Source organism: Microcaecilia unicolor, chromosome 6 (assembly GCF_901765095.1).
Source record: "Microcaecilia unicolor chromosome 6, aMicUni1.1, whole genome shotgun sequence".
Lineage (NCBI taxonomy): Eukaryota > Metazoa > Chordata > Amphibia > Gymnophiona > Siphonopidae > Microcaecilia > Microcaecilia unicolor.
In genome coordinates, this window is record NC_044036.1 from 276120984 (window position 1) to 276139595 (window position 18612).

The 18612-nt window shown below is 42.8% G+C and overlaps 1 protein-coding gene across 3 annotated transcripts in view; it reads right to left on the bottom strand.

The window, feature by feature from the left end:
• The window catches only part of LOC115472971, a 140984-nt gene that overhangs the window by 119287 nt on the left and 3085 nt on the right, over positions 1-18612 (bottom strand). Inside the window, exon 1 of one of the 3 annotated variants that reach the window (XM_030207528.1) lies at positions 16080-16211. The exons of the other annotated variants lie outside the window; for them this stretch is intronic. The gene's annotated coding sequence lies outside the window, so the exon portion shown is untranslated. Of the gene's footprint in view, positions 1-16079; positions 16212-18612 lie in introns of those variants that run through there. 3 annotated transcript variants of the gene reach the window in all.

Here is an 18612-nt window from a genome sequence, read left to right on the forward strand (position 1 = left end):
AGGGAAGGGTCGCTGGACATGGGTGGATGGAGGGCAGGGGAGAGGAGGGGAGAGAGAAGAAATGCTGGACCTGGATGGAGGGGAGGGAAGAGTGAGGAAGGAGATGAGATGAGGGGAAAGGAAGAGAGGAGAAAAACTGCACATGGATGAAGAAAATAGGCAGAAGCTGAGGACCAGAAATGAAGAAGAAAGGAGGAAAGGAAAGAAATGGAAAGGAAGCCCTGGAAATGGAGTTAAGAGGACAGATAGCAGCAGAATCGGATACTGGGCCAGCATGATCAGAAAAACAGTCACCAGACAACAAAGGTAGAAAAAAATCATTTTATTTTCATTATAGTTTTTGGAATATGTTCACTTTGAGAATCAGGTGCTCAACATTAAAAGTTTATATTTATTTACTTATTTATAGCATTTTATCACACATTAAACAAATTAGATTGGAACCTGGGATCATTTAATTTTTTTTTCCTGGAGTAATGCATTGCCACCCCCCCCAGGCTCTCTCCCCGGCTATAGCCAGCTCTGCAATTTGGGGGGGGGGCACAGAGGGGGTACCGGGGAGAGAGCCTGTTAAACATTTACCACCACACCACTGGGTGGCACCCAGCAAAGGCTCCAGCACCAGCCAGATGCAGCCTGCTATAATCAGTGCCACTGCAGGTGATCAATGCAAGTTTGGAGGACTGCAGTGGGTAGGTAGGGGGAGCGGGAAGAGAGAGACAGACTGGGAGAGGGGAAGAGATACTGGAACCACAGAGAGAAAAATATGCTAGACTATGAGGGAGAGAAAGGGAGAGAGATGCAGGTCCCATAGTTGGGGGGGGGGGGGGGTAAGAGAGGAATAGGGACAGAGAGGAGAGATGCTGTTCTTACTATCTTTTATTAATTTTGGTATTTGTATTGTTCATGTATTTTTAGCTGTACCCTGTTCTGTCACATTTGATTTTTAACCTTTGTTAAAACCTTTGTTAAACTGCTTTGGCTTTGAATGGAGTGGTATAACAAATTGTATGAATAAAGACACAATGGGGAAATAGGGAAACGGAGAGGCAACGCTGGACAAGGCAAGATTGGGACACAGAGGATATGCTGAATATAGGGACAGGGGTGGTCCTATAATTAGGCCAATTGAGGTGGAGGCCTCAGGCAGCATATGTTAGGGAGCAGCATCTTGCTGCCCACAAGCCTGCCGGCCAGCTTCCTCCCCCCTCCAATGAGTCCCATCTCTCCCTTTAGCCCCCTCCCGCCCAGGCTAGCATCTTGCCATCCACTCCCCTTCCCCTGCAATTTACCTATAAGACAGCAGCTATGGCAGTGGCAGTTTAGTCACGAATGCTGCCCAGCCGCTCACCCCAGCATCTTCTCTCTACTGTGGCCCGCCTTCTCTGACATAGCTTCCTGTTTCTTCAAGGCAGGCCACAGTAGAGAGAAGATGCTGGGGCCCGGTGGCAGGATAGTGTAAATGAATGGCTGCTGCCAGCTGCATCTTTTGGATAAGAATGAAGGTAGATTTGGGGGGGGGGGGCGTGAGTGGGGGAGAGTGCGTGTTCAGGAGGCAGAGAGGAAGAAATGTTGGACTCACAGAGGGAAAGATGTTAGACTGGGAGGGGCAGAAAGGAGAGAGGGAGGAGAGGGGAAAGAAAGTGTAAAGAAGGCAGAGAGGAAAATGTTAGACTTGTTTGGGGAAAGATGGACTAGGAGTGCCAGAAAGGAGGGAGAGAAAATGTCACACTTGGGGGAGGGGCAGGAAGGAGAGAGGAATCAAGGGAGGGGGCAGAAGGGAAGCAGAGATGTCGAACCCCAGGAAGGGGTGGTGGAAGGGAGGGAGGGAAAGTGAGATATCAAATTCGGTGGAGAGGGGATAGAGAGGAAGGGATAGACAGGGGAATGGAAGAGAGGACAGAAAGGGGAAAAGATCAGGCTTCATGTGTGTGGTGTGGGGAGAGAAAGAGAGGGAGTAGATGCTGGGCTACAAGGGTGGCGTGAGGGATAGGGAGAAAATATGCTAGGAATGATGGATTCATGTGAAGAGGTCATGGGAGGGTTATCAAGCAGATGAGTGATAGGAGTACAGAGAATACAGAGGGTAGAAATGTGGTAATGGGGAGATGAAAGATAAAAGGGAATAGGAGGCTGGGACATGAGGGAAATAGGAAATATGAGAGCTAGGGGATGAAGAAGGAGATAAAAAGTTGATAGGTAGATGAAAGAGTAGAGCAAGAATGAAATTTGAGTGAACAGAGGCAAAAGAAAAAAAACGAAGGAGGCAGCTTTAAGGGAAAGATCAATATTTGAGAGACAGGTGTAGTGAGGGAATGGAACAAGACAGGAGGAGAGATGAAAAATAACACTTGGACAGTGGCCACTGGAAACAGAATTAGCAGAAGTCAGGAAAGCAGAAAAGAGAAATTGGGACCAACATGATAGAAAAGTAAAATGCCCAGACAGCAAAGGTAGAAAAAAAGTGTTTTATTTTGAATTTATTAACTAGAATATTTTATTTTGGGAAAATGTGCATTGCAGATGTCTATGTATTGTGTTCAGTACAAAAGGAAACATTTGTTTTTATTTTTCTCCAGTGTCACAGTAAATGCTGAGCTTAACTTCTTGGGGTTCCCAGTTTAGTCTTCATATTTCTATCTCTAATTGTTCTTTATTTTATTTATTTATTTATTTGTAGCATTTGTATCCCACATTTTCCCACCAATTTACAGGCTCAATGTGGCTTACATTTGCCATAATGGTGGTTGCCATTTCCGGGTAACAGAATTACAAATGGTAATGCGTTTAGGTGCATACCTACTTGGTAACATACATGGAACATGATATATATGGAACAAATCATGGAATATATATATATACACCATGTGTATACATACATGGTAAGGAAGAATACATTTTAGTATTGCATGAAGGTTCCTGAGTAATAAATTGGATTGTAACATACATTATTAGGTCATCGGCTCTAGAGAGACCCTATTCGACGTAAGGTTTAAAGTGGTAGTGTTTGATCAATAATAGAAAGGGTTTAAGCAGTCATGCGATAAAAGGTCAGTTTTGTATAAATCGTGTGTAATATTATTTAGTATTTAAGATGGATGTTTATGGTATGCCATCTTGAAAAGATCTGTTTGGTGAGAGTGTCTGTTTTGCGTGTGACTCAGGTGTGGTTATGTTTACACATAGTTTCTGTGTTGAGAAGTCCCACTTGATCTGTTTTACCTGTAGAAGGTGTGTCGGTCTTTTGGGGCCTAGTGTAATATTTGCAGTGCTGACTATTCATAAGTTACTCCTGGAGGAATGTGGCATCACTGCACAATGCAGAATTTACACAATTCTGCACAAGGCACAGAAGGCAGACAATTTGTGAGCTTTCTGATCCCCCTCCCCTCACAGCAAATACTCAGAGACTTCTTGTACAAATCCCCCCTCCCCCAATTGGCTTACCCTATCTTTCCTGCTCATTTGACATAAGGAACAAGCAAGCAGCTGTGCATCTCACCACTTCCTCCTACATCTCTGAACTGAGGTAGCACATGGGTTCTGACCTGGCCCCAGCCTGGCAGCCCCTACGCCACCAAAACTTGTACCAACTGCTCCTTTCTACTAGCTAGCTGCCTGGTCTGGTGCCACTAAATGAACTGCAAAACAGTGAGTTTTTTTTTCACTCTAGCTGCTAGCACTGCACAGCTGCTAAAGTCTGGGTGAATCTACTTGGTGTTTTAGGTGTGATACAGGAAGTACTTATTCTCTACTTTCAACTCCTGTACAGTGCTAGTGGACAAAGTGACTTGAGTGAAAAAAGTTCCCTTCTCTGCAGTGGATTTAGTGGTGCTGGACAGGTAGAAGGGGGCCGATGAGACTATAGTCTGATGCTAAGGATGGAAAAACTGGGCTGGGGGCGGTGACAAGGGGGCAGGTGGGAGATGGGTATTTGTGGTGAGAGAAAGCGAAGAACAGATATTGCTGGGGGGGGGGGGGGGGGGTAACATGGGCATATGCTGCAGAAGGTGAAGATGGACGGGTGCCATGATGGATGCTGGGGTTAAGGTGGAAAAATATTGGAGAAGGAAATGAGTAGATGCTGGAGAAATGGAGAAGGAAATATGGGACAAGAGATAGGGCCAGGCTCCTGGGGAAAGAGGAAAAAGACAGGGCTACACAGAATTTGAGGGATAACAGAAGATGATATAGAACAGAAGGTGGGAATGGGAGCCTGAATAAGAAAGTAAGATATAAGAAAGAGACTGAAGGTGGGGAGGGTATGAAAGAACAGGAGTTAGTGAGCAGATGACAAGCAGAGATGAAGCTGGGGAGGTAAAAAAAATACAGATGGAAATGGGGAACTGAAAAGTGAGTGAAATTCAAGGAATAGGAGCTTGGGGAATGAATGAGAGTGAGAGAGAATGGAAATAAGGAGGAGAAGGGAAGAAAGCAGGGCTGTGGAAACTCAGACTACTGTATTTTTCTGCTGTCCGACTGGCTGATATTAGGCTTTAAATCTTTTGTCCTGGATCTAAAGTACTGGTAAATGTAACTTATATTTACCAGTACTTTAGATCCAGGACAAAAATATATATCTAAATATAACGTGATAAATTTACCATATGTTGTAATGTATTTATTTAGAAGCTGGAGTTGGTATATTTTTATCGACTCCACCCAAAATTGCTGCCAACTCCAGCTCCACAGCCCTGGGGAAAAGTGTACGAAGTAGAAAGCTAAAAGTAAGTGAAAGAGAAGACAGAGGATTGTGGGGAGGAGGAGGGATGAAATTAGATACAGGTACATAAAACGGCAGATGAGAGAAATAGAAACAAAAATGAAACAGAAGGATCGTCAGTTAGATATGATATAAAGGAAGAAGACAGGATAGAGAAGAAACGGAAAATGGAAATGAGATCCTAGAAAGGGACGAAGAAAAGTAACAAAGTGAGAGAGAGACCAGGAACAACCCAATTGGAAAAATAAAATGGTCAAAAAACAAGGATACAGACAAATTTATTTTTGATAAATAAAAACAATGTCAGCTTTGAAAATATGCATTTCTTGTATTTTGCTCTGTACTGAAGGAAATGCATCCGTTTCCCCTTATTTGGGGTTTTGCTGCTCAGTCTGATTGATTTCTGTGGTTTTCCATTTCATTTTTTTGTCTACATATTTGTTTCTAGTTTTCAGTCTCTTAGTTAAAAAAAATGATGGCCTGCATTTTCGTAACAGATGAGGAATTTCGTTTACATATAGGTGCAGTGTAGGAATCTAACAGTCCATCTTTTCTACCTGGAAAAGAGCCCCTGCACCCTCTAACCTTAATAAAAGGCGAGCCCCACACACACCCTGATCCCCGGAGGTTTGCTGGTGTTCTAGAGCGCTTACAGTGCTGAATTTGTAGGTACGGTTGGTGCAGTTTAAATTCTTAATTTGATGCTGGTATGGTATGGAAAGCTTCTGGGTGTCTATTTGCAAGGTTTCGTCTTACATCACACAGTGTCTAGCAGTGGGGGTTTGTGTTGCTATCACTAATTTGACATCAGAGTTTGAATGTTGAGTTGTAAAGTGAAACATTCTACTTTTGCTCTAAACCCCTTGTTGGGAGAGTTTATTAGTTGATCTGGGAATGACCATGTGAATAAATAATTATACTCTATATAAAATTACATACGATTCACTTCTTTGTGAGTACTTGTGCTCTTCGACTCAGGCCTCAGAGGTGTGAATAAACATGTGGATAAAGGTGAGCCAGTTGACGTAAGTATCTAGATTTTCAGAAAGCTTTTGACAAAGCTTCTCATGAGAGACTCCTGAGAAAATTTTAAAAGTTATGGGATAGGAGGCAATGTCCTTCTGTGCATTAGGAATTGGTAGGGTTTTATGGCCATTTTTCTCAATGGAGGAGGGTGAATAGTGGAGTGATGCAGGAATGAGTACTGGGACTGGTGCAAATTAACATATTTATAAATGATCTGGAAATCGGAATGAAGAGCCAGGTGATTACATTTGCAGATGGCGTAGAACTATTAAAAGTTGTCAAAAGACATGCACATTATGAAAAATTGCAGGAAAACCTTGGGAAATTGGAAGACAAAATTTAATGTGGAGAAATGCAAAGTGATGCACATTGGGAACAATAAAATCCAAATCATAGTTACCTGATGCTAAGGTCCACCTTAGGAATCAGCATTCAAGAAAAAGATCTAGTTGTCATTATTGACAATATGCTGAACTCTGCCAAGTGTGTGGCGGCGGACAAAATCAAACAGGATGTTAGGAATTATTAGGAAAAGGATGCAAGATAAGATGGTACGACCTCACTTTGAGCACTGCGTTCAATTCTGGCCACCGTATCTCAAAAAGAGATATAGTGGAATTAGAAAACGTTCAAAGATGAGTGACCAAAATGATAACAGGGATGGAACTTCTCCCATATGAGGAAAGACTATAGAGGTTAGGAAAAGAGAAAGCTGAAGGGGGATATGACTGAGGTCTACAAAATCCTGAGTGGAGTAGAACGAGTAAAAGTGAATCGTTTTTTTAACTCTTTCAAAAAGTACAAAGACCAGGGGACACTCAATGAAATTACATAGAAATACTTTTAAAATAAATAGGAGGAAATATTTTTTCACTCAAAGTATAGTTAAGCTTTGGAACTTGTTGAAGGAGGATGTGGTAACAGCGGTTAGTCTATCTGGGTTTAAAAAAAGGGTTGGACAAGTTCCTGGAGGAAAAGTCCATAGTCTGCTAGACATGGGAAAGCAACTGCTTGCCCTGGGATTTGTAGTATGGAGTGTTACCATGATTTGGGATTCTGCCAGGTACTTGTGACCTGGCTTGGCCACTGTTTGGAAAACAGGATACTGGGCTAAATGGACCATTGGTCTGACCCAGTATGGCTACTCTTATAGTCTTATGTGTGAAGCTAGATCCTGGCATCCACCAGCACCAGAGGGCTCAACCATGGTGAAATAAACTGTACATTTTTCTTTTGTGTGCATTCAAATCCATTAGGCTGTTCAACTTTGGTTTTATGTACATATAATATATAAATATACATAGTTTATATATGTTTATGATTTTGTAATACATGTAATTGCTTAACTCCTGTCAGTTTGCTGTTTCTATCACTCCCAACCAGGGGCGGGGCTAGGTGGGGCCACGGGAGCCTGGACCCCCACAAATTTCATCCGGGCCCCTGGTTCGCTGCCGTGCTCTTCTTTCTTCTTGCTGACATCCTCCTGGGCATGCTGGCGCTCTTTTATGTGAAACAGACCGGCGCTGAAGAAGGCTTCAGCTGACGGGGGTTGGGGACCCCCCGCCAGCAAAGGTATTTGTTTTTGCGGGGGGGGGGGGGGGAAGCGACAAGGCTGTGAGGGGAAGCAGCAAGGAGATGAGGGGGAGTGGTGAGGCAGCAGCAGACTAAAATGTGCCCCCAACCTCGGACTCTGGCCCCCTCCCACCGCAAAGTCTGGCTATGCCCCTGCTCCAAACCACTCCCTGATTGTAGCTCTGAGGAGGGGGGAGGAGGTACCATCTCATCCCTCATCTCAGACAGCAGATTGCCTTGAGCTGTCCCTGATAGGAGTAGGATAGGGACACCAGGGGAGATGCTGGACAGGATGGACAAGTTTAAAAAGGGAAGATGTATGGAGAACATGGAAAGATAAAAATGTCAAATGATGAGACCATGGAAAGGCCAGAAAAAAAAAAAAACAGAAGCGCAGAAGAGAGACACTTGGACCAAATAAATGGAAAAATCAATTGCTTAGACAGGAGGTAGAAAAAATATTTTAGTAGGATTTTTTTTATATTGTAATATATCAGCTTTTGGAAACGCATCTCTCTGATATTGTCCATTTCCGTTATTATTTCTCTAGTATTGCTGTACATGCAGAGTCTGACTTCTTGAGGTTTCCAGCTCAGTTTTTTGCCTTATCTCTGTTGCTGATCTATGGTCCCTTGTTTCATATTTACTGATGGTCTGTCTGCATGTGTGAGTTTGGGAGTTAGTGTTATGGTATGGTAACATTCGGAGTATGTTTTTTAAAAGGTTTGTGAGAGAAAAACAAGATGGCTGACTAGTAGTCCAGTATCTCCCTTCCCTCTCCTCCCCAAGTTCAGCAGCTTCCTTATTCTCTCCCCCACCTCCACTGATTCCAGCAAACAAAACAAACAACAAAAAAGTGGTATTAAGGTACAGAGCTGCGATCTAGGCCATGCCACTGATGGCCTTTCAGTCTCACCCCTTCTGATGAGGGTTTCCTTTTTCTGAGGGGTGGAACTGGGAGAGCCATCAGCAGTGCAGCCTGGACATCCGCACTGCATCTTTATGTCACTTTTTTTTTTGGAGGGGGGAGGAGGGGGAGCAGCTTGGTTTGCAGGGTGCTAAGGAAACTGCATTACTGAACTAGGGAGGGAGAGGGTGCCACTGGACTACAGGGACCCCTCCAATCAACCAAAATTTGCCCAGGGACCCATAGCTGGTTAAATCAGCCCTGGTGTAGCTGGCGAGGATCCCCAATGCCCCAGACTGAAGACATCAGGAACCAGATACAACTCCACTCATAGCAGTCAGTGGCAGCATTCCTAGCCGCCGATGCTAGCACCCCATTCATGCTCAGTTCTCTTGCATGAACTACGCATGCACTGGGTACCAGCGTCAGCAGCTGGGAAAACTGCTGCAAGGGAAGTTATGTCTGGTTGTCGATGCCTTCAAATAGTGAGGCTTGGAGATCCCTGCCAGCTAAGATATTTAATTTTAAAGTTGTATGGAGGGGAGGAGCAGTGAGGAAATTTATCTGCCCACCCTTTCTTCCTATTGGCTCATCCTAAAATTTGCTGTCTGGCTATGCCACTGGTAAAGTTATCTGTGCCGTGCACTTTTTAATATATATGCACAAGTATTTTTCTATGGTGAATGAATATGTTCTAAGCTATGTGCCAGAGTGGAGGAATTAGCTTAATAGCTAGAGCAGTGGGTTGACAAATTACAACGCCTGGGTTCAAATCCCACTTCTCCTTGTGACCTTGCATAAGTCACTTCACTATCCATTGCTTCATGCACCAATTTAGATTGTTACCTTGGGCAGAGAACTATCTATTGTACCTGACCAACTCACCTTGCACTCAGATTTGGAAAGGTGAGCAATTATATTTAAAATCCAACCTTAGTCTGGCAGATACTACACTGAAAATCCTAGATCAACCTTTATATACCAAGCAATATTCTATTTAAGAACATAAGAACAGCCATACTGGGTCAGAAACAGTCCATCTAGCCCAGTATCCTGTTTCCAATGGTGGCCAATCCAGGTCACAAGTACGTGAAAGATACCCAAATAGTAGTAACATTCCACGCTACCAATCCCAAGGCAAGCAGTGGCTTCCCCCATTGTCTATCTAAATAGCAGACTATGAACTTTTCCTCCAGGAACTTGTCCAAACCTTTTTTAAACCCAGATACACTAACCACTGTTGCCACATCCTCCAGCAACACGTTCCAGAGCTTAACTATTCGTTGAGTGAAAAAATATTTCCTCGTTTTAAAATTATTTCCATGTAACTTCAATGAGTGTCCCCTAGTCTTTGTACTTTTTAATACAGTAAAAAAATTGATTCACTTCTACTCATTTTACACCACTCAAGATTTTGTAGTCCTCAATCATATCTCCCCTCAACTCTTCAACAGATTAATGTAAGTGTAATCCTCTGTTAGGTTGGGGATTACTAAGAGGGTAAGTCCCTGCAGACAGTCACCGGGGGGGGGGGGGGGGGGGGGTAGTGACTGGAAGGTCCCTGGGGGGGAGGAAGCCCAGCAGAGAGATAGTGCTAGGAGAGAGAAAAGAGTGACAAGTGGGGGAGGAGATTAGGAGAAGATATAGGTGATAGTTTGGCCTGGAGATAATTTTTTTCTTTCCTTTTTGGGTTTTCTGTTTGTAGCTGTGGGACTTTGGGTCACTTCGCAGTGGGTAATGAGTTCTTTGCCTCTGTTTTCACCGAGGAAGATTTGGGAGGGATACCGGTGCCGGACAGGGTATTCGAGGCTGATGAGTCGGAAAAACTTAATGAAATATCTGTAAACCTGGAAGACGTAGTGGAGCAATTCTGCAAACTGAAGAGTAGCAAATCTCCTGGACTGGATGGTATTCATCCCAGGGTACTGATAAAACTAACAAATGAGCTGGCAGAGCTACTGTTAGTGATTTGTAATTTATCCTTAAGATCGAGCGTGGTACCGGAAGATTGGAGGGTGGCCAATGTAACGCCAATATTTTACAAAGGTTCCAGAGGAGATCCGGGAAACTATAGACCGGTGAGTCTGACATCGGTGACGGGCAAAATGGTAGAGACTATTATCAAGAACAAAATTACAGAGCACATTCAGAAGCATGGACTAATGGGACAAAGTCAACATGGATTTAGTGAAGGGAAGTCTTGCCTCACCAATCTGCTGCATTTCTTTGAAGGGGTAAACAAACATGTGGACAAAGGTGAGCCGGTTGATATTGTGTATCTAGATTTTCAGAAGGCGTTTGATAAGGTCCCTCATGAAAGACTACAGAGGAAATTAGAGGGACATGGGATCGGAGGTAGTGTCTTACTGTGGATTAAATACTGATTGAAAGATAGGAAACAGAGATTAGGGTTAAAAGGTCAATATTCGCCAATGGAGAAGGGTAGTTAGTGTGGTCCGTCAGGGATCTGGGCTGGGACCTCTGCTTTTTAACATATTCATAAATGACCTAGAGATGGGGGTAACTAATGAGGTAATCAAATTTGCTGATGACACAAAGTCATCAAATCGGGGGAAGATTGTGAAAAATTACAAGAGGACCTTATGAGACTGGGCGTCTAAATGGCAGATGACGTTTAATGTGAACAAGTGCAAAGTGATGCATGTGGGAAAGAGGAACCCAAACTATAACTACATCATGCAGGGTTCAGCGTTAGGAGTCACGATCCGAGAAAGGGATCTAGGTGTCATCGTTGATGATACGTTGAAACCTTCTGCTCAATGTGCTGCTGCGGCTAGGAAAGCAAATAGAATGTTGGGTATTTTTAGGAAAGGGATGGAAAACAAAAATGAGGATATTATTCTGCCGTTGTTTCGCTCCGTGATGCAACTGCACCTCGAGTATTGTGTTCAATTCTGGTCATGCGATGAAGCTGCAGTGTAGTAAATTTAAAACAAATTGGAGGAAATTTTTCACTTGGTCTGTCCCAGCATGGCGATGCTTGTGTGTGTACTTATGTACCCAAAGAAGGAGAAGGGGGATTCCATTAAAAAGAAAGGAGAGTTGCTGATAAGAAACAGGGTGAAGGAAAGCTCTGGGTGGGCAGTGAAGAGACCCAGCCCAGGAGCATGAGATCCTAACCAGGGTGAGCCAACACAAAAGTCACCCTGGGGGGGGGGGGGGGGGGGGAAGGTCAGACCACGAGATTAGAGACCTACATGGAAACGGGGCAGCGAGATTCCCATGGGGATAGAAGCAGTAATTTTTCCTACTTCACTTTACCTCCTATTAAGGGTATAAAGAGATTTTCCATCTATGATAAATTACTTGCTGTGCAAGCAACCAAGATATGGAAGCTGGTATCCTCTTGTTACGTACTAATTAGAAAAAATTAAAAAAAAATTACTCTACAAAAGATTTCTGGACTCATTATCCCCTGGATTCTATGTAGCTTGCCTAGAGATCCACGCCAAAATCCAAGCGTAATCTATAACAACGCACATAGCTTAGTTGGCTTAACATGCTAATCAGCGTTCTGTAATGCAGTACACAAACTTCTAATGTGCACAGGCAAAAGGGGCGTAGTTATAAAATATGGCCCAGTGCATCTAAATCGACACGCTGGGATTTACGCCACATTTTCATTGGCGTAAATGGATGTGCGTAGTTTTAAAGCACTAGGATGCCAACTAAGTTTATTCTATATACCTTGCCTAACTCTAGGCGCCGCTTATAGAATACGCACTGATTTCTACGCCGATTTTTTAGATGTCATATATAGAATCTCTCCCTATATCTCTAGCTAATATTCTGACCAAATCTGGATGAAAACTGTTAGTGACTGTATGCTACTTTGTACTTTGCATATCATCCTATATAATACAACGCACCTCCAACGTTCTGAAGCTGACTGTGTGGACATAAGCCTTGAGGCATTCGTGCTTCTGTATCCATCTCCTGAAATGATGACGTCTCCCACTTCCCGGTGCATCAGCAGCGACTGTGCCCAATCACAACATAGCAGCGCGAGCCAACTCCGTCGTGCACCTGTGCTGACGGGGGACCCCAACCCCCGAAGTCCTCTTCTCGGCTGCCGCGGCGTTGCTTGCTGATTGATCTGATCAAGTTTCTGTGCGTGCGTCTGACATCAGACGCACACACAGAAACTTGATCAGACCACTCAGCAAGCAACACCAGCACAGACGAGAAGAGGACTTTGGCTGTCGGGGGTTGGGATCCCCCGTCAGCACAGGTATGCGACACAGCGAGGGAGGGTTTTCGGCGGAAAGGGGGGGGGTCGAGAGGGTCGCAGCATGGGTGGTTGAAATCAGAGGGAGGGGGAGTCTAACTCAGTGGGAGGGGCGTGAGGGGGCCTTGAACTGGAAGGGAGGGCGGGGGGTCTGGAACTCAGAAGGAAGGGAGGGAGGCGGACAGAACGAGACAGCGAGGGAGGGTGGGGGTATTACCTTGCTAGCGCCCGTTTCATTGCCTACCAAAACGGGCCTTTTTTACTAGTATTGTATATTTTCAACAAGTATGTTTTCTTCCAACAGATTGCCCTTGGTTTTCCTTACTGTAAACCGCTCAGAAACTGTTAATGATTGTATACTACTTTCACTTTCCTATATCACTTTGTGTATTTTCATCAAGTATGTTATCTTCCCAAGGATTTTCCTTGGTCCCCCTTATTGTAAACTTCTCAGAACCATCTGGTGTAGAATGATATATAAGCCTAATGTAATGTAAAGTAAAAGAAAATAAACTTGAAAGTTGATCTGCAGAAAGGACACATTTTCCCTATCATCTGATTTCCATTATCATTTAAAAATACTAAAGAGATATGGATTCAGGATTGATCTCCAAGATACACTTTTTGGAGAAATGCTATTTATTTTCACCCTAACCTGCTTTTCCTCAGCCAGTTTAGAACGTATGGCCCACTCTTACTCAAAACAGCCAACTTTCAAAATGATTGAGGGTGCCGAACCCGATGGAAATGACCCCTTACTGCAGACAAAATGTTTGCTCAATATTGGGGGTTCGCAAGCACTCACAGAGCTGGTCCTATGCCCCTAGCCTGCCCGGTCTATCTATTAGCCTCCCTCATTACCACATCATCTGACAAATCAAAGCCATTTTTAATCAGCATATTAACACTTCACATATTAACACTTTGATTAAACTATATTCTGGATACATATTGTTCATGTCTTTATATGTTAACTCCACTGGTATAACTTGAACCAAAAGTAGAGGGTATATGGACATTTTGTGCAGTGGGGAGATGATTTGTTCCACAGCCACAAAGTCACTATATTCTCTAGCACACACACTCCACAAGTTTCATTCCCTTCTCTCTCTCTCTCTTTTTTTTATGAAGGGATTGCTAAAGCTCTTCTCAAATAGTAAACACTAATAAACCATACTGAGGCTCCCCCAAAACGTTCTACAGGCATAAGAAGGTACAAAGTGCAGGCTGAGCATTAAAGGCTTAAGTGTGTACTAGAGAATGATGCGGAGAAGGGGATGAGGCAGAGACAAATTCTGTCCCCCTGTCATTTTCTACTTTGAAAGCATAATGAACTGGACTTTATGTATGAGTGAGGCAGGTGATGATATTTTGATTTTTTGGAATAACAAGCAAACATGCTGGCCACAACTAGCAAAATTTGCATTGGGAATCCTATACATTCCTGCTACCAGCACATCTTCTAAGAAAGCATATTCTATTGCAGGATGGACCGTGGAAGACAGGAGAGCTAGATTGAATCCTGAGATTATTGATGCCTTTTTCATCCACAGATTAAAAATCATAACAAGTGCTTTATAAGGCATATTTCTCCCCCACTAGGGCATACAGAACGGGTTGTATTTTGTACCCCTGGACATTTTAACAGGGTGAATTAGGATTCCTTGGGGTAGCAGAAGTCAGTTATTGTTGGGGTTGGAAGGGTAGAGGGTAGTGGTGGGAGGGCTATTATATTTGTTCATTGCTATTATTGTTTTCTATTTCTGATTTATACACAACAATGGCCCAGCATATTGTTCCCTATACTTTACTAAAAAGATGTAAATATACAATCGTAAGTGTTCAAGGCTTCTGCAGATGAGGACAGAGCCCACGGGAATGGAGTGGGGACGGAGATAAACTTTGTCCCGTGTCATTCTCTAGCGTGTACTGAAGAAGGGAGATGTTTTAAGAACATGAGGTTCAGCCACAAGAGATGTATTTTCCAAGGCTATTAGTAGCCATATTGCTTCAGTAAAGATGGATATATATATATATATATATATATATATATATATATATATATATATATATATATATATATATATATATATATATATATCATGCAATGTTATCTTTCTTGTAACAAAACAACAAGAGGCTGTGACCAACCACAGCAAAATCTGCCTGGCAGAGTGATGGTCCAACCAGAACAGGAAACACTCAAAATTTTTACCTGCTCACTACAAAAATCGATACTATTAAATATGTATTTACTTTGTGTAATTTAACAAAAATATTGAGAATTACAATCTTGAAAAACTTCCCCTGAATGTCTGAAAAAGATGTGAGCTTAAACCCAGTTAAAAAATAAATAAATCTAAATACGCTAAAATTCCAGCACGACCCTGTTCCATCACAGAGATGCTTAAAACCCATTTTTCATGCTCAGCACATGGACTAAAACATACATATGAGCAGGTTGCTTGCCTTACTTGAAGGGGGAGGTGGAGACGTCCTTTTCCAAAAATGTGGATGCAACTATATCAATTCTGATCATTAAACACCTCAATAATTTGGTTAGTCTACAAAGGTGTCACCAGTTTCTGTCATTTTAGAAATAACAAAATTAATTTCACTTTTCAGAAGTTCCTATGTGATTGTTACCTTAACAGTGCATGAAACCATGTTACTGTACCACCAACTAAATACAGGATGCCAAAGACCCTATGACTTTTAGCATCCTGTGCTGATACAGCAGGAAGCGACATCCCTCCCTTCCCTTTTCACTGAAATTCTATGGCTGTGGACAAAGCTGTGCATTGGATCATCACACTGTCCACAACTTCTTGGCTGTTATCCAGTGCCATACACACCCCATAACACAATGTCTCTACGTTTAAGTACCTGAAGGAAACTTGTTGCCTGGCTCTAGCAGCAACATGCAAAAGCTGTGCAGAATGTATAGATAGAAGACCTCCAGGGACAGAAAAAATACTCACTGTACCTTATGTACACCATTCCAATAGCGTTTGGGCTTAAAGGTGATATACAAGAAATTAAAAAATAATATTAGAGACAATTTATTTATTTATAGCATTTATATCCCACAATATTCCCACCCATGGGGCAGGCTCAAAGTGGCTTACAACAGTCTATAAAAACATTCAACAATTCAGCAAACAAACAATATCGTAAGAGAGAAAGGGAAATAGCAAGGTGGGAACAGGGGACAGAGTAGCGGTGATCAGTATGTCGCTACGACAGTTATAATTCAGAAGGAAGACACACCAGGCGGGTTTAAACCATATGCTCTACCAAAAAGGAAGGACTTGCTGATAAATGCTGATTTAACTATCAGAAGCATATGTACTGCCAAGGTCACGCTTTAGAAATGATAAGTAGTAGTAGTACACATCAAGGCCAGCTCCAAAATTAAAGGTGAACACAAGAATCTCGATGGCATTGACCTTTGTTGGGAAATTAGGTAAATCTCTCTGAACATGATGAATCATCAATTTACTTTGTCTGGTGGGTTTGACCATACAGTTTGATTATTCACTTGATATCGGATCAGGCCACTGCTTCCCAAACGTTTTCTATATGACTATTTTAGCACTCACATTTGCATGTATCTTGTCCTCAGAGCCCTTCTGGTCTTTACAGCCTTTTGGGGATAAGGGGAGGCAGAAGAGGTCCTTCCAAAATAAAGGCAGTAGAAGAGGGTGCCTGTCCAAGGGCCAGAACTCATCTGAACTCTTTCTAGCACCAGCAACCTGTCCCTGACATGTAGCACAAACAGCAATTCCGTTCTGGTACTTTCACTTCCTGGACTGGTCTTGCCACAAGGCCCCAAGAAACTGCAAGGCAGACAATCTACAATATCCAGAACACAGCAGCAACAGAAAATGGACTGATAAAAAGATATGTCACCAAAAAACAGCAGTAAAATGTTATTTGGATTATTTTCTTATAATTTTACTGACACAGACAGTAGCAGCACCAGCATAGCAAATACATGAAATGTGCCTATTTTAAGATTATGAAAAAGCATTAAAAACAATCAAAAAACATATTAAGAACCAAACTCAAAAATGTATAAATACAAAATTAAAATCATAAGAAATAAAACTTACATATAAGACAACCATGGCAAGAGGTGAAATGAAGGACCAACATGGCCGAGGTGTTTTTTAAGGGTGTCACCTAGTCAGTCCAAAGCTGAAAAGTAATGAATAAGGCATTAAGGGTCTCTTTTACTAAACCACACTAGCAATTACCACATGGCAAATGCAACGCAGCCCATTCAAAATAAATGGGCTGCGGTGCATTTGCCATGCTGGGAATCACTAGCGCAATTTAGTAAATGAGACCATAAGCCATTCATATGCCATGCACAAGCCAAACAGAGGGGTCCTTTCACCATGGCAAAAAGTGGCCTATGGTAGTGTGGGTATGTGTTTTTGGCACGCACCGGGCCAGTTTTTACTGCGTCTGGGAAAAAGGGCTTTTTTTCAATGGGCCAGGAAAAGGGCCTGCAGTAAAACTGAAATCAGCGCATGTCTATTTATAGCCTGAGCCCTTAACGCCACCTACTGATCTAGCGCTAAGGGCTCAAGCGCGACATGTGCGGTGACTGGTTAGCATGCGCCAACTGCCGATTAATGCTGGAAACAAAGAAATAATTTGTCCCGGTGGTAGGCATGCACGCCAAATCTGAAATTACCACGGGGGGGGGGGGTGTCATTTTGTTGTATGCTGCACGCGCGTAGACCCTACTGTGCTTTTACTGAAGTTCTTCATGAACCAGTACAAAAGGGGGGAAACCTACCAGCTCTTTCTTCAGCACTAACACGTGAACATGGTGAATCTGCCAGGGCCGCAGAGAGGGAGGGACAGGGGGGATAAAATTCGCCGGGCCCAGGCCTCCGCGGGGGGTGGGGGGGGGGGGCTCAGCACCGCCGCCACAGTCTGGCCCACCCTCTGTCGCTCCCTGGCATTGAACTTAAGCGCCTCACCTTCAAAAGTGCAGCGGCAGACCACTCTTCCTTCCGTGTCCCGCCCTTGCCTGACGTAACTTCCGTGAGGGCGGGACACGGAAGGAAGGAGTGGTCTGCCGCTGCTTGTTGCTGCGCTTTCGAAGGTGGGGCGGCCTTGTCCCGGGCCTAGCCCAGGCTCTCGGCAGCCCTGGAATCTGCACTTTCATTCCAGTAGTCACAAAGGTTAAAGCTAAAGGTCAATGGGTAATAACATTAAAAACAAGAATAAAATCTTAAATAAAGCTCAATATATTTCAAGGGGCAGACTATCCTCATTACAAAGGCATTCTGGCACTGTGCTACTACTAAAAACCATATGTTAAGATATAAAACTACTTGTATTGGCTCAAAAATGCAAAACAAATATAAGAACAGACCATAAGAATAGGCATAACAGGATCAGATCAATGGTCCATCTAGCCCAGTATCCTGCTTCCAACAGTGGCTAATCCAGGTCACAAATAGCTGGTAAAAACCCAAATAGTAGCAACATTCCATGCTACCTAGTTCAAATCGATGGTCAGGATTAAAAGAGCTTCACGTACTGAGCAAAATCACATTTAACAAAAATCACATTTTTACATACTTCACTCATGAGAAACCCACTAAAACAACTCAAAACATCTTGCGTTCCACTGATGTCATCAAACGTTCTAAGACGAGGGAGAGCTGATAGAGGCAGGGAAACCTCTAAAACACACATAAATCACTTCAGAAAGCATAAATGCATATTAGAAAAGGAGTAAAATGAGTGGAGCACATTAAAATGTAAGATATGAAGTAAAATTCCACCTCTATGTAAATTCAAATGTGATGTTAAACATAAATAAAAAGGGCATACCAAACTCAAACGTAACTATTATCAAAGTATAAAAATGGGAACACCATTAAAACTATAATAGCATAACCAGATGGATGGCTCCAGTAAAATGTAATGGATAAATAAATAAATACACACAAATTTAAAGGAAATCTGATAAATCAATCTACATTAATACCTCCAGGGGTCAAGGACTTAAACCTAAATATGTAGAAGTGTTGCCAGATCTCCACCTCTCCATGATTTCCTTGGGACTGCCAGTACACAGAATTTTAAATCCTCAAAGTAATATCCAGT